Raw genomic sequence first — 17,266 nt, forward strand, 5'->3', positions numbered from 1 at the left:
CGAGGCAGGATTCAAACCTGCGACCGTAGCAGCAGCGCGGACTGAAGCGCCTAGAACCGCTCGTCCACAGCGGCCAGCTCTTCCACGGTTCAAGAATCAGATCTGTCCGTGGGAGCAATTCAATAACATAGGCAATGCACTTGTGGACATCTTGTGTTTGGGGAAGGAACCAGACATGTCACCAGCTTGCCTTTTTCGGTGCACCAAACAGTGGTCGGAAATACGTCCAAGCAGTTTCACTGTGTTGATGTTACTCAAGATATAGTTTTGGACCTAGTCCCATCTAAAAATGCTGTTTGGATGTAACGTTAAATACATCGAAGAAGTTTAACTGTGGCTGATGTTACTCAAGATGTATTTTTGGAACTAGTTCCGTCTGAAAACATTGTTTCGATCTAACATTAATAGTGCTGATAATGAGCAGTTTATTATTTCAAATTACAGAGTCTTTGAGCACTTAACAGAAGCATATAGTTCACTGTAACGCATTATTACCAAAACTTACCTATCAAGATTTCGTCGTTCAGAAAGCCTCAACTACATTGACTTTTCCATTGAGATTTCCTGGGGAAAAACTTTATAAAGCGCTTTCGTCAGTTAAATTTGAGAAATATGAAAGTCTCAAGAATATTGCCAAGAAGAATGCGCCAGCCTCGGACATTGAATTTCACAAAAAATTCGACTGTAGAACAACTGTTATGTATGCTACATACAGTTAAGTATAAGAAGAAACACAGTGAATTTCTTATTAACCGTCCACAAATGTGATTTTTACTATCGTATCCATTTCGTTTTATCGCTCATAATTCAGTGTTCAGTGACCTGTAAAATGCCGATAGTCGTTGTTTCTTTAGTTAAGCGAGACAAGTTTAAATTTTCAAGATGGAGTAAATATAATAATAAATCTTTATTTGCTCATGTAATGAGTACGGTGTGCTGTAGGCCTTAATGAAGGTTCGGAAAAGACAAGATCGACTTTTTTTGTGGACAGTTTTTTTTTTGTGTTTTGATGTAAAAGTGACTTACCTGGTTTTGCATCAATGCTTCAGTTCAGAAACAAAGAAACCAATCGTCAGTGTCCGCGAATGCGAATTAAGTTGAATTCTTGAAGAGAACCAGGAGACGTCATTTTGACGGATGAGATGAAGATTGCACTTTGACGTTAGCTTTCAAAAAGTTTGGTGTGACTACTTGTCCTACCCCAGGTTTCGTATGGTAATGCGCAGAAAGCGAAGTAAAAGTTAAATTTCGTACACACCACGCCCACAGTGTGTCGAAATTCGGTTAGACAAAGAAAAGCTTCAAGTCTGTCATTTGTTGACGTCCCTGGAATCGCAGAAATGGATAATGTCGTCTTCACTGATAAGACGTGATCTCACCCTAGGGAATATGTGAACACTCAGAACCAAGAATTAGATAACCGAAAAAGCACACCTCTGTCATGAAACCACCTTGCACTGTCAGAAAATTGGAGTGTGATATGCCGCGTCATCGAATAATGAGCCCCATTTTCTTTGAAACTACAGTGAACAGTTTTGTGTACTAAGGCATCATTATACAGTTTAATTCGCTTCTTGTGGCTGATGGGCGCGACATCGTATTTTACGGACTATAAGACGAACCTTAATTTTTAAGGAACTTTTTAGAAAATGACATTTTTACCATTTTTGTTATCAGATTGCAAAGCCAGACTAAAAAAAATTCTTAGTTTATAAAACCGAAGTGATCTTTAAAATTCCTGATTCTTCTTCTTCTTCTTCCTCTTCGTCATCATCGTTGTCCTCTTCGAGTATAAGATTGTCTTCACTGCCGCACTTCTTGAAAGATATTCTCTCACTCGAGACCACGGCTATTTTATCCACTGACACACCTGTCTTAATTCTCCATTCGGCTTGAATTCATGTTGGCCTTCATCCATCAGCCATTTGTTCCATTCTTCTCTCATGCACACTTTAAACATATATATTTTTTTTTTAATCGAGACGTCAAGAGGTTTCAGTTGTGAAGTAAGTCCTCCCGGAATAACAGCAAGCTCTGTACTTCCCTGTCTCAATTTATCTTTCACAGAATTTTTCAAATGACTGTTAAACGGATCTAGTACAAGAAGATAACTTTCTGCAATAAAGCACCTTCCCTTCTGTCCCACATTCTGTTAATCCATAATTTCATAACAGTCTCGTCCATCCAACCCTCATCTTGTGTGTGAACGACAACGCCAGGCGGTATTTCAAAACGTTTTGGCATGGTTTTGTGCTTGAAAATGATCATTGGATTTAGTACCGTCAACACAACACCAAAGGACAACAGTGTAGCCGACCGGTGTGGCCGCGCGGTTCTAGGCGCTTCAGTCTGGAACCGCGCGATCGCTACGGTCGCAGGTTCGAATCCTGCCTCGGGCGTGGATGTGTGTGATGTCCTTCGGTTAGATAGGTTTAAGTAGTTCTAAGTTCTAGGGGACTTACCACCGCAGATGTTGAGTCCCATAGTGCTCAGAGCCATTTGAACCATTTTGAACAACAGTGTAGTGCATTTTTTAATGTCCACATGTTTTTATAGTTACAGTTTTAGCACTTTTCATGGCAACAATTCTGTTACTCGGCATATCAAATGCCACAGGAGTTTCGCTATATGGCATATGTCCACACCGGTTATCTTTCGATGTTGAACAATAAAGCGATTGAAAGGTAATATTTTGTCTTCGTACTCTTGTGGTATTTTCTGAGATATTTTCATTGTCGTTTGCGTGATAAGTCCATGTTGCTTCATAACCTGCAGCAGCAACCAACTCCACCCTAGCTTACGACCATGTTTGAAATAATTTTTTTATTAATTTCAGTGTCATTTTGACGGTATTCTTCAATCCATTTTAGTATGAGATGATCTAGTTTTGGCCATTTTGCATTCAGTGCTCTATTTGTACATTTAGTCTTCCTCACTTTTTTCAGTTCTTCTTTTTTTGGAGGGCCGAAATGCCGCTCAGCTGCACTGTTTCCACGTTCTTCTGCATTTCTATTACTTCCAGTTTATAACCCTGAGGTGGCGCGGTGCTGTGCTGCTGCGAATAGAGTTCGACTGACCTTGTGACGAATCTCTTCTCACACGCACGCCTCCTTGAATTTGCTGAAATGCTGTAGTCAGCCAGGAAAAGCTATAGATAAAATTGCTGTTCACCTCGTAACCATAAGTCGCATTAATGATTGTTTTGTCTGTGGAAAGTTAATAATAGTTACACGAAAGTATTGATGTCCGTTAAATTTCACTCTATTACGCCAAGCTTACCTACACCAGTTACTAGCAAACCTTACTCTGAAACGTCCACACGCACACATCATTCATAGCCGTAGCGAATTTATGGTAACCGTTAGTTATGCTTCACAGAACGTTTAAAAAGGCTTTGTTTCTTTTGGAATAACTTGCTCGGATGTTCATATAATAAGCCTCACGTAACGAAATGTTTTCGTTCGCGAGCTAGCAACACGCCACGCGGAAGTTAGTTTAAATGTCACAAAAAGTTCAGAGTTTTACACCGTGTATTCAGTCGAACTCTCTCGCTTCTCAAACATTTTGCTACCGAAATATCGCAATATTGATAATTTTCATCGGAGCGCCTATCAGTAGGTCTGATCACTATGGGATCTCTATCTGTCTACACAAAATAAGTTTTCAGTTCCCAAAATACGCGAGAATCCGCTTGGTTCCCATTGGCAGAGAAACATCACAGCCAGTGGAAAAGCAGCATCGAACCCGCTCAATCCTGCGTGCACAACAGTAAATTAAATGGCCATTAAAATTGCTACACCACGAAGATGACGTGCTACAGACGCGCAATTTAACCGACAGGAAGAAGATGCTGTGATATGCAAATGATTAGCTTTTCAGAGCATTTATACAAGGCTGGGCCGGTGGCGACACCTGCAACGTGCTAACGCGAGGAAATTTTCCAACCGATTTCTCATACACAAACAGCAGTTGACCGCCGTTGCCTGGTGAAACGTTGTTGTAATGCCTCGTGTAAGGAGGAGAAATGCATACCATCACGTTTCCGACTTTAATAAAGGTCGGATTGTAGCCCATCGCGATTGCGGTTTATCGTATCGCGACATTGCTGCTCGCGTTGGTCGAGATCCAATGACTGTTAGCTGAATACGCAATCGGTGGGTTCAGAGGGTAATACGGAACGCCGTGCTGGGTCTCAACGGCCTCGTATCACTAGCAGTCGAGATGACAGGCATCTTATCCGCATGGCTGTAACGGATCTGCAGCCACATCTCGATCCCTGAGTCAACAGATGGGGACGTTTGGAAGACGACAACCATCTGCACGAACAGTTCGACGACGTTTGCAGCAGCATGGACTATAAGTTCGGAGATCATGGCTGCGGTTACCCTTGACGCTGCATCACAGACAGGAGCGCCTGCCATGGTACACTCAAAGACGAACCTGGGTGCACGAATGGCAAAACGTCATTTTTGCGGATGTATGACTGTCGCATCCGTGCAGCATCATGATGGTCGCATCCGTGTTTGGCGACATCGCGGTGAACGCACATTGGAAGCGTGTATTCGTCATCACCGTACTGGCGTATCACCCGGCGTGATGGTATGGGGTGCCTTTGGTTAGACGTCTCGGTCACCTCTTGTTCGCATTGACGGCACTTTGAACAGTGGACGTTACATTTCAGATGTGTTACGACCCGTGGCTCAACCCCTCATTCGATCCCTGCGAAACCATTTCAGCAGGATAAGGCACGACCGCATGTTGCAGGTCCTGTACGGGCCTTTCGGGATACTGAAAATGTTCGACTGCTGCCCTGGCCAACACATTCTGCAGATCTCTCACCAATTGAAAACGTCTGGTCTATGGTGGCCGAGCAACTGGCTCGTCACAATACGCCAGTCAGTACTCTTGAACTGTGGTATCGTGTTGAAGCTTCATGGGCAGCTGTACCTGTACACGCCATCCAAACTCTGCTTGACTCAATGCCCAGGCGTATCAAGGCCGTTATTACGCCCAGAGGTGGTTGTTCTAGGTACTGATGTCTCAGGATCTATGCAACCTAATTGCGTGAAAATGTAGTCACAAGTCAGTTCTAGTGTAACATGTTTGTCCAATGAATACTCGTTTATCATTTGCATTTCTTCTTGGTGTAGCAATTTTAATGGCCAGTAGTGTATTAATTTCGAGTGTAAGACGTAGCTGAATTTTTAGACAATTTTTCGAAGAAATACTGCACCTTATGGACCGTAAAATATGGTATTTTAAGATCCTAATATCCACGTGATGCCCAACGATGGACGTGTGTGAATCCGACTGCCCACCGAGTGCCTCGTTCCCAGCGCGGGAGGTTCTCGGGTCCGGCGTCGGACGCTGTCGGGGCGACCTCGGCTCCAAACAGGACTTTCGCCGCGGCGCGCCGCACCACGGCCGCGATCGTGCGCGGATTGTTCGTTTTTGGGCGAAACCGGTAGGTCCTTGGCAGATGTGGGCCGCCTAACTGCCCCTCCCCCCGCCACCGCGGCGGATTTCTCCGCGTGAAACGTTCATGTCTGCACAGGTCGGCCAGGGAGCGACCCAACACGCCCCGATAAGTGCGAAAGAGTGTCACTGTTTCACTCCAGTCTAATAAGGAAATGCGGCCGCGGACCGGCTCGTGTATGCATTCGAGTACGATACTCTTACGATCGAGCAACCGCCTGTGCAAAGTCGCAAATTTCTGATGTCGCAATGAGTGCACCCGGGATTGAAAAACATTTAAAACTACACGGTGTTGCAAACGTGTGTACCCACTCGAACAAGAGACAGTTTGCATACTAATGGTATTACATTTGAAACGTTCATAGCTATTTATAATCTACAGCCGTGAATTTATTTCTGACGAACAGCATTAGGCATACACTGACAAAAATCAACGGGTATCTTTTAATATCGTGTCGGACCTTCTTTTCTCCGGCGTAGTGCAGAAACTCGACGTGGCATGGACTCAGCAAGTCGTTGGAGGTCCCCTGCGGAAAAAATTGAGGCATGGTGCCACCACAGCTGTCCATAACTGCGAAGGTGCTGCTGTGTGTGCAGGATTTTATACAGGATTTTGTCCCATAAATGTCGGATGGGATTCATGTCGGGCGATCTGGATGGCCAAATCATTCTCTCGAACTGTCCAGAATGTTCTTCAAACCAATCGCATACAGTTCTCGCCTGGTGGCACGTTGCATCGTCTTGCTGAAGCACTGTTCATTGTTTTCCACAGCCAATTACGGTCTTATGAAATCGTTTTAACGTATCAGGGGAACGTTCCAATTCACAGTGAGAGTCATCCCTCCAGCATTTTCAAATAAGTACGAGGGTCATTCCAAAAGAAATGCACACTATATTTGTAGAAATACAGTTTTCTTTCTGCATGTGTGAAAGTCTTACAGTGTGCAGATACATCCTTCCCGCTTGTTTTCAAACTCAGTTCAACCCGTTCCCGTGAATGACGCTATCACACCATGTCTTCAAGATGGCTTTTACACTTGACGTTCGTGAGAAGCAACGTGCTGTCATAGGAATGTGCTGTGAAAACGAGACAGTGGGACACACCGACAAGAGGTTGAAAAAGGTGTACGGAGATGCTGCTGTCGATCGCAGTACAGTCGGTCGGTAAGCAGGTTACGCGATGAAAGCGGGCACGGCAATATTCAGGATTGTCCTCGCAGCGGCAGGCCTCGTACTGCACACTCTCCAGACAATGTGCAGAGAGTTAACGAATTGGTGGCTGCTGACAGACGCATCACAGTGAACGAATTGTCACGCTACGCTGGCATAAGGGAAGGAAGTGTTTGCGGAATAAGTGTTGGCGATAAAAAAGGTTTGTGCCAGGTGGGTTCCCAGGATGTTGACAGTGGCTCACAAAGAAACAAGAAAAACGATATGCAGCGAACTTTTCGAACAGTACGAGAATGGTGGAGATGAATTTCTTGGAAAAATTCTGACTGGTGATGAAACATGGCTCCGTCATTTTCACCAGACACGAAGAGGCAATCAATGGAGTGGCATCATGCAAATTCACCGAAGAAAAAAAAAATTCAAAACGACACCTTCTGCTGGGAAAGTTATGGCTACGGTGTTTTTCGATTCCGCAGGACTCTTGCTTGTGGACATCATGCCAAGTGGAACCACCATAAATTCTGGTGCATATGTGACGACACTGAAGAAACTTCAAGCTCGACTGAGTCGTGTTCGACCACATCGGCAAAAGCAGGATGTTTTGCTGTTGCACGACAACGCACGGCCACACGTCAGTCAAAAAACCATGGAAGCGATCGCGAAACTCGGATGGACAACAGTGAAACACCCGCCTTACAGTCATCACCTGCCTCCATGTGACTATCATCTCTTTGGGAAACTGAAAGACTCTCTTCGTGGAACAAGATTTGATGATGATGACTCCCTTGTGCACGCTGCCAAACAGTGGCTCCAACAGGTTGGTCCAGAATTTTACCGTGCGGGTATACAGGCGCTGGTTCCAAGATGGCGTAAGGCAGTTGAGAGGGATGGAAACTACGTGGAGAGATGAAAATATTGTTCCTAAAGGATGTATCTACACACTGTTAAACTTTCAAACATGTAGAATAAAAGATTGATTAAAAGTAATAGTGTGCATTTCTTTTGGGGTGACCCTCGTACGACGCGACATAATCCCACATTACACTGTAACATGTTGCTCGGGGAGAGGTCCTACGTAGATAATTTCTCGCTGGTCTACGTCCCAAGGGCTGCAATTCTGCTTATGGACAAAGACACTGAGGTCAAAAGGAGTATCACCTATTATCTTGTTTCTTGTCGAAACTGATTTGTTCTGCCGATAAGGGGTTTGCAAAACTGCAGTTTTCTGGCAAATTCTTTTGAAATCATAATTTTATGAGGATATGCGAGTAAGTCAGCTGTTGGAATTCTGTGTAACGAGGATTTGGTTCTTGAGATGCACGACGAGGTGACAACTGCGGACCGTTCGCCACTGATGTGCGGGCGTTGTCATGTTTGACAGCGCTCCACGAGGATTTTATACGTCGCCAGCTGAGCCCATCGCCAAAGTTATCTGTGCAACGGAACTGACTCACGCATCCTCTTATGACGCGTTTTGACGGTGCAGCACTAATATTAAATTTTCTGGCCTTGCAAAGTACTTTCTTCATGTTTGAAGCACATTTCAGCTATAACAGCACGTTTTTCCTAGTATTACTTCAAGGCCACAGCAAAACTCTGCAAAAAAACTTAAAGTTTATAATTAATACATTAAACGTCCGATTAGCATTTCAAGTGGGTGCACTGTTTTACGGAAGGATCTGTCAACCCCGAACAGCGTTCGAAAAAGTAAAAATTGTGGAGATAAATAAGTATACTTTTCTACGTTTCGAAAGGTACTCCTGCAGAACGTAAGCATTTCAGTAACCACCGCCGCCGAAGTGCAGGTGTAAGACAATCTGTAGTTGCAATATACCGGCACGCTAATCTGCTTCTTTTGAGAAGTGGTTTAGTGGTTCAGTATCCATATATGCGGGAGCGATAGAAGGAGGGCCTTAGTTGAGTCAGTAGCGGGACCCCTAGCACAACTTCTTTAAGGTTAGAATATATTATGCTACATGTATGGGTCAAAGGTACCTTGGCAAGTCAAAGAAATAGTTGACACTCATGGCAGACAATGTGGATGTCTTATCGAAGCGAAGAATGATAATACCAAAAGTTTCACATCGAAACCTCACACCTGTAATATCTAGTGCAAGCAGCGAGCGAGGCTCCCATGCGAGTCATCCGTAGTAATGATGCTGATTCGCGATTTTACTAAGCAGTGGGAAAAAACAGTCAGTTTCTAAAATCACGTCAGAACGATCGAGAATCCGATCATCCACTAAAAATGTTAGATTAATGTACTAATGCAACACAGACCTCTTCACAGAAAACGATATCAAAAGTATTACGTGATACAAAATAAACTATTAAAAATTCATGCACATTAAGTTAATGATGTCTGAGATTTTCAATGGAAAAGTTTATTACAAGTGACACTGCGTGGTATCACAAGTTCACTCGCTAACACTCGTTTAATACGAGGGCTATCCACAAAGTACATTACGTTTTGGAATTAAAAATAAATAAAGTTTTGGAAATTTTTTTTATTATATACAGATGAAAGCCACACTTAATACTACTTTTCTACATAGTTGCCATTTAAATTAAGGCACTTATCGTAGCGATGGACGAGCTTGGAAATTCCTTCGTCGTAAAATTCGGCCGCCTGCGCCTTCAACCACGTGGTTACCTCTTCTTGAAGCTGTGCGTCGTCATCAAAACGCTGCATAGCCAACCACTTCTTCATTGCTGGGAATAAGTGGAAGTCGCTCGGTGCCAGGTCGGGACTGTACGGCGGATGAGGAAACAACTCCCACTTAAAAGATTCGAGAACTCCACGAGTGGCATTTGCCGTGTGGGCCCGGGCGTTGTGAATCAGCAAGATCTTTGAGCCCAACTTTCCCCTGCGCTTGTTTTGTATTGCTCTTCTGAGGTTGTGCAGAGTTTGGCAATACCTTTGAGAGTTTATTGTAGTGCCTCTTTCCAGGAAATCCACAAAAATCACACCTTTTCTGTCCCAAAAGAGGCAACCAGGTGGTTGAAGGCGCAGGCGGCCGAATTTTTCGACGAAGGAATTTCCAAGCTCGTCCATCGCTACGATAAGTGCCTTAATTTAAATGGCAACTATGTAGAAAAGTAGTATTTAAGTGTGGCTTTCATTTGTATATAATAAAAAAAATTTCCAAAACTTTATTTATTTTTAATTCCAAAACGTAATGTATTTTGTGGATAGCCCTCGTAAGTTGTCCAAACTTGTATTTGGCTTTAAATATTACATGTAATATGAAGTCAAAGACGCTATGACGTTTAAAGTGCAGATTTTTGACTGCAAGCACACACTTGCCAGCCAAGCGGCGCATGACCCCTCGGGAACGCGTTCCTCATGAGGCACTCTCCACGCGCAACTAGCTATCGGTTTTACAGGCGAACATGAAGATGCTGAGACCTGAGTTTCTACTGGCGTATACAACTTTCAAATAACTTCCAGGAATTCAGCCAGGTAAGACTTTCAGCAACCGCCGATATTTCGGCGGGAGAACACCCCGCCATTTTCGAGGCAAACTGCAACGGACAGGCGGTTGCTGAAAGTGTTACCTGGCTGAATTCCCGGAAGTTATTTGAAAATGAAGATGCTGTCATGTATATTGGGAACGGCTCTGTCGCGTGTTGGCCGGCCCTTGTGACCGAGCGGTTCTAGGCGCTTCAGTCCGGAACCGCGCTGCTGCTACGGTCGTAGGTTCGAATCCTGCCTCGGGCATGGCTGTGTGTGATGTCCTTGGGTTGGGTCTGATGACTTGAGATGCTTAGTCCCATAGTGCTCAGAGCCATCTGAACCATTTGTTGCATGTTCGTAGGAGTCCATGCACTTGCGAACAATGAAGCTCACAGAATGCCCAAGTCACAATCCCTGCGTGTTCTTTCCCCGAGCATTTCTTGAGCCGGTCACAAGCATTTTGTTCACAGCTGTATATACAACTTCACACCACTTTGTATCTTGTACTCACGGATTCCTGTTCAGCGGATATAAATTACAAAGCTATATCAGGCACTATTACGTTGCGGTCAGAGAATTTGATGACCAGTATTTGCATCCTTGTTGATCTTTCTGTTCGTAATGTGGCGTCCCCTAATGCTGGAGAAATCCTCGGAACCTACAAAGAATATGATAGTTAATTTTCGAATTGAAACAAGTCTAGTATGCCGAACTATTTATACGTAACCGGCTTTCAAGCTTGTTTGAGTGCGAAAACGAATTGACGAAATATTTATAGCCTCAGAGGATGCGAACAGCATTAAGAGACGAAATATTAGACACAGATATGTGCCTTTCAGTACGACCTAGTGCACTTGTAACAAAAACCATCTAGTATATTACGTTGCGGATCTCACCCATTTAAATAAAATTTCTTTATTTTCGCGTGTTTTCACAATTATATCAGATGCGCAGCAATTTCTGACTAGTGCACTTGTAACAAAAACCATCAAGTATATTATGTTGTGGATCTCACTCATTTAAATAAAAATTCTTTATTTTCGCGTGCTTCCACAATTACATCTGATGCGCAGCAATTTCTGAGTCATGTAGTTAAATTCTGATTTATTCGAAACCGGAAACGTAGTGACTTTTCACATGGGTTATTTCGCAATGGTCCCTAATAGCATGTTGAAAATCGTAGAAATCCTAGGCGGTATGGTTTCGTCTCTCCCTGTAAGACACGTCAGGATCTTTCAATTTTTGCCTTTTTCCTGGTCTCTACGAGGTCGTCCGTTTTGGCAGCTTTGTTGGCATTTCGGCCTAGATACTCTTCCTGTCCATCACTCATAGTCATATCGTTTTGGCTGAACGAACAGATACAGTGACGTTCTTAGCGTCTAGTCAATTAGCGGTTTGTGTTTACCAATATATGTCACTGCTATGCTAGAAAGACTTTTATATGCCTTTTTATTAGAAGAGCAGGTCAACTTTTAACATTATCCTACAGTAATTTTACATTTATGTTGATGTACAGTATATTAAATCCAAAATGTGCTTTGCTGTAAATATATAAAGCATTATGTGTATAATGATGGTTCTACGATCCCGGCTGAGATGCCCAAATTAAAGGAAAAAATTAACCAGTTATGTATTCTGTTCTTTTAGCTTGTAACATTACTACCGGTCTCATCTACTAGACTCTAAGTGCAGTCAAGTACTGAATTGAGCCCGTTGTGCTTAGGAGAGAGACATTAAACTAAACTCCTCCCGAAAAGTCCATGAAGGCCCAAGGGAACCGGCCGGCCGCCGTGTCATCCTCAGCCCATAGGCGTTACTGGATGCGGATATGAAAGAGCATGTGGTCAGCACACCGCTCTCCCGGCCGTATGTCAGTTACCGAGACCGGAGTCGCTACTTCTCAATCAAGTAGCTCCCCAGTTTGCATCACAAGGGCTGAGTGCATCCCGCTTGCCAACAGCGCTCGGCAGACCGGATGGTCACCCATCCGCGTACTAGCCCAGCCCGACAGCGCTTAAATTCGGTGATCTGACGGGGACTGGTGTTACCACTGCGGCAAGGCCGTCGGCCCCTTAGGAAATGGCTCAAATGGCTCTGAGCACTATGGGACTTCTGAGGTCACCAGCCCCCTAGAACTTAGAACTCCTTAAACCTAACTAACCTAAGGACTTCACACACATCCATGCCCGAGGCAGGATTCGAACGTGCGACCGTAGCGGTCGCGTGGCTCCTGACTGTAGCGCTTAGAGCCGCTCGGCCACTCTGGCCGGCTTATGAGATGTACTGGCCGCTATTTTACTTCCGTAATTAAAAAAAATTGCATCCTCCGAAATGTTGGTATGCACCTTACGAGTAAAGGCAGTTGCATTGTAACAAAGTGATGCAGTTAATAACAGGCTTGGCTAATATTTATATACAGAGATGTTCACATTTCGGTCTGGATATCCTCATCTCAATATTCAGGTAAAAACAGGATAATTCCTTCAGTTGGGTCTCACCGTCAGCTTCTCCTAGTGCTCCTACCACTCAACATCTGTTCCGTCTCTAAGGACCCCAGTATCGCGGAGCGTTAATCTCTAACCTTTCTGTGTGTGATGAATTTATTTTGAGCTTTTGTGTTGCTTTTCTGTCCCATAATGCACACTGCGGGCACGAACGCAGTTCAGAGTGTGAATAGTAATTCGAAACAAAAAACAAAAAAATGGAAAGCAACAGGATGTGTCGTTACAACCTGTTACGCATGTACTCGGTGAGCATGGAGGGGCGGCCGACACGTGTTTTCATTTCCCGTACATTGCTGCCAATGTCCACCTGGTGATTATTTCTCCCTCGCAACCGGAGCCACCGCTGTGTTTCTAAACCGGTAGCGACAAACTGCAGCAGGAACTCCACTACGATCCTAAGCGAAGCTCCCTCCCCCCCTCTACTCTCCTCCCCCCACCCCACCCCCGCCGTGCTTCGGCCATATTTACGGTTCCGTCCTACTGGGGGAATCCCCGCACAGCTGGGGAAGGGGAATTACCCAAATGCGGCACTCGCACGGACATCATTAATGCTCCTAATAGCTTCGGCCGTCGCGCCGAATGCAGCGCACTATGCGCCGAGAAATATATTCCCGGTCCAGTCGGCCATGCGTCATGTTAACAAACAGATTTCGCGCGCAAAATATGTTCCGTAGTACCGCGCGCCCGGCCGACCCCCGTCTGCTGCGATTCGCACTTACCGGCGTGGCTTCACGCGCGCGTTGCGAATTACGTTGCACCGCTACCGATACGAATAAAAGCCCCCACCTGTTCCCAAAGACTCACTAGTTTAACATCGCGTCTAAAATTAGCGCCGGTGCAACTTGTAAATCATACGATGCTCCATTACCATTTTTTGCTTTCTGTCGTTCCTCCCAAGTCTTCTCTGTATACACAATCTCTCTCTCTCTCTCTCTCTCTCTCTCTCTCTCTCTCTCTCACACACACACACACACACACACACACACACACACACACTACTGTTCACACTACCCCGCACGTACAAAATACTGCAGCCTCATCGGTCGCGCCTATTGCAATTCACTCGCGACGCGTCCCATGCTTCACGCGTATATGTACGTGTACTCGCGTATGGAATACACACAGCCGTACAGGTACAGCCTTAATTGATAAACAAATCGCTGAGCCCCTCCCGCAGCAATATATGTGCATGTCGGCCCTCTCTGCCGGACCACGTGGTATTTATTGATGAAACACTGGCTGCGCTGGGCTGTTGGTGCCTGTCTGGTTAACGAGAATTACAACGAATTTAAACAGACGCAAAATCCCCAAGATTGGCGATCCTCTACAGAAGCTCGAAACTTAGCGCGGAGTTCAACGCGAGACGCCTATAACTGTTTCCACAACGAAAGATTGTCTCGAAACCTGGCAGAAAATCCAAAATTCTGGTCGTATGTGAAGCATGTTAGCGGCAAGAAACAATCAATGCCTTCTCTGCGCGATAACAATGGAGATACTATCGAAGACAGTGCTGCCAAAGCAGATTTACTAAACACAGCCTTCCGAAATGCCTTCACAAAACAAGATGAAGTAAATAATCCAGAATTCGAATCGAGAGCAGCTGACAACATGAGTAACGTGGAAGTAAATATCCTCTGAGTAGTGAAGCAACTCAAATCACTAAAAGCAAGTCTACTGATCCAGACTTTATACCAGTTAGGTTTCTTTCGGAGTCTGCTGATGCATTAGCTCCCTACTTAACAATCATATACAATAGTTCGCTCGAGGAAAGATCCGTACCCAAAGACTGGAAAGTTGCAAAGGTCACACCAATATTCAAGAAAGGTAGTAGCAGTAATCCCCTAAATTACAGACCCATATCGTTAACGTCGATATGCAGCTGGATTTTAGAACTATTGACACACAGACAACATGGGTTTAGAAAACATCGTTCCTGTGAAACACAACTAGCTCTTTATTCACGTGAAGTGTTGAGTGCTATTGACAAGGGATTTCAGATCGATTCCGTATTCCTGGATTTACGGAAGGCTTTTGACACTGTACCACACAAGCGGATCGTAATAAAATTGCGTGTTTATGGAATATCGTCTCAGTTATGTGACTGGATTTGCGATTACCTGCCAAAGAGGTCACAGTTCGTAGTAATTGACGGAAAGTCATCGAGTAAGACAGAAGTGATTTCTGGCGTTCCCCAAGGTAGTATTATAGGCCCTTTGCTGTTCGTTATCTATACAAACGCTGATGACGCTGTCTTTTATCGGCTATAAAGTCATAAGAAGATCAGGAAAAACTGCAAAACGATTTAGAAAAAATATCTGAATGGTGCGAAAAGCGGCAGTTGACCCTAAATAACGAAAAGTGTGAGGTCATCCACATGAGTGCTAAAAGGAACTCGTTAAACTTCGGTTACACGATAAACCAGTCAAATCTAAAAGCCGTAAATTCAACTAAATACCTAGGTATTACAATTACGAAGAACTTAAACTGGAAAGAACACATAGAAATTGTTGTGAGGAAGTCTAACCAAAGGCTGCGTTTTATTGGCAGGACACTTAGAAAATGTAACAGACCTACTAAGGAGACTGCCTGCACTACGCTTGTCCGTCCTCGTTTAGAATACTGTTACGCGGTGTGGGATCCTTACCAGGTAGGACTGACGGAGAGCATCGAAAAAGTTCAAAGAAAGGCAGCACATTTTGTATTATCGCGAAATATGGGAGAGAGTGTTACAGAAATGATACAGGATTTGGGCTGGAAGTTATTGAAATAAAGACGTTTTTCGTTGCGACAGAAACTTCTCACGAAATTCCAATCACCACCTTTCTCCTCCGAATGCGAACATATTTTGTTGGCACCGAACTACATAGAGAGGAACGATCACCACGATAAAATAAGGGAAATCAGACCTCGTACGGAAAGATATAGGTGTTCATTCTTTCCGCGCGCTATACGAGATTGGAATATACCGAGCGAGGTGGCGCAGTGGTTAGCACACTGGACTCGCATTCGGGAGGACGACGGTTCAATCCCGTCTCCAGCCATCCTGATTTAGGTTTTCCGTGATTTTCCTAAATCGTTTCAGGCAAATGCCGGGATGGTTCCTTTGAAAGGGCACGGCCGATTTCCTTCCCAATCCTTCCCTAACCCGATCTTGCGCTCCGTCTCTAATGACCTCGTTGTCGACGGGACGTTAAACACTAACAACCACCACCACCACCGAGATTGGAATAATAGAGAATTGTGAAGGTGGTTCCATGAACCCTCTGCCATGCACTTAAATGTGATTTGCAGAGTATCCATGTAGATGTAGATAACACAGGCAAGTTCTCGTGACAACTTCCTTCTTTTAAGTAGCAGCACAGTCCAAAGATAGGTTTACAGTGGCCTTAAAAGTTGCATATTGCTCTCAATACGGCTCGACAGTGTTGCCCGGTTGCATTTCGAACCACACAGATTGCAGCCGCATATTTGGCTACATTGATGGCAACGGCTGGTCTGCAGTGTTTGCGTGAGTACATCTCTGGGCTAGAAGTGTTGATGCGAGCCGAGAACTGGACGAAAGCGAGCTACAGGAAGTTTGTGCGTGCTCCTGTATTTGCATTCCGAAAGGAGAAAAGTAAGCATGAAAAAGAGAAATCTGGCTTTGTGGTTCCAAAAGTTAAATTCCCGCAATGATGCTGGAAACATGGTGTTCCAACAAGGATGAAACATGATTTTGGATACAGGGGATAGTGTGGTACCTGGAGGACAGTGTACCTAGGAACACACGATGTTTCCTGACAGGTGTTCCAATCTAGTGACCGATTTTAAAATCACGTTACGACCGAATACTAGAGACCGCCATAAGCAGTTTCCGGCATTTTGTACTGTTTTTGTTGTTGTTGTTGTTGGGAGGCATGAGGCTATGTTTTGTCCAGCATTTGTAAATATTACGATTCCTACACGTCAAACCGCTGTACAATATGGACGATATTTAGCTCTTTAGTTAACGGAGTTTTATGGCCAGTAAAACTGTAAATTTTTAAAACCAGTTACATAACGTGCTCGGTGGTTAAGGCGCACTTCGTCGTCGTGCACCATCTTGTACACTAAAACTGAACGTCATCTACGACGGAACACGTGATATTTGCAAGTGAAATTAAGTTTCTTTGATGTCTTAACAGTACTTCCTGTCTCGAAAATGGAAATTTTTGTCAGATGTAAGTAGCTGCTATTTCAAAAAGTTTTTAATATGTAACTGGTTTTTGAAAGTAATTCTTAATTTTTCACTTACTGGTAATTTGTGTGCAGTGCAGAATAATGTAGTACAGTGCTGATAAGATTTTCATGACTGCAACACTTTTTAATTGGCATATTTTTTCCTAGGTTGTAGACCATGGTGGGCCTTGGAAGAGTTTTTCATGTTGGGGAAAACCTCACTCATCTGGGGTAATTTTTGTAATTTCAGAAAAAGACTGCAACAAACATAAGGTGAATACTATCATTTCAAAAGGGAATACGAAAAAACACTGCGCAACACAACTGAAGGATCACATATTCGAAATCTCGTAACTGGCTCAAAGGTGGCGACAACCTTCCTATGTTAAGGGGCAAAAGCGTGGCGCCCTGTGATGTCATCCTCAGGCTCGACGAAGCGTCAAATAGCAAGTTGTCTAAGCAT

The sequence above is a fragment of the Schistocerca nitens genome, chromosome 12 (assembly GCF_023898315.1).
Source record: "Schistocerca nitens isolate TAMUIC-IGC-003100 chromosome 12, iqSchNite1.1, whole genome shotgun sequence".
Lineage (NCBI taxonomy): Eukaryota > Metazoa > Arthropoda > Insecta > Orthoptera > Acrididae > Schistocerca > Schistocerca nitens.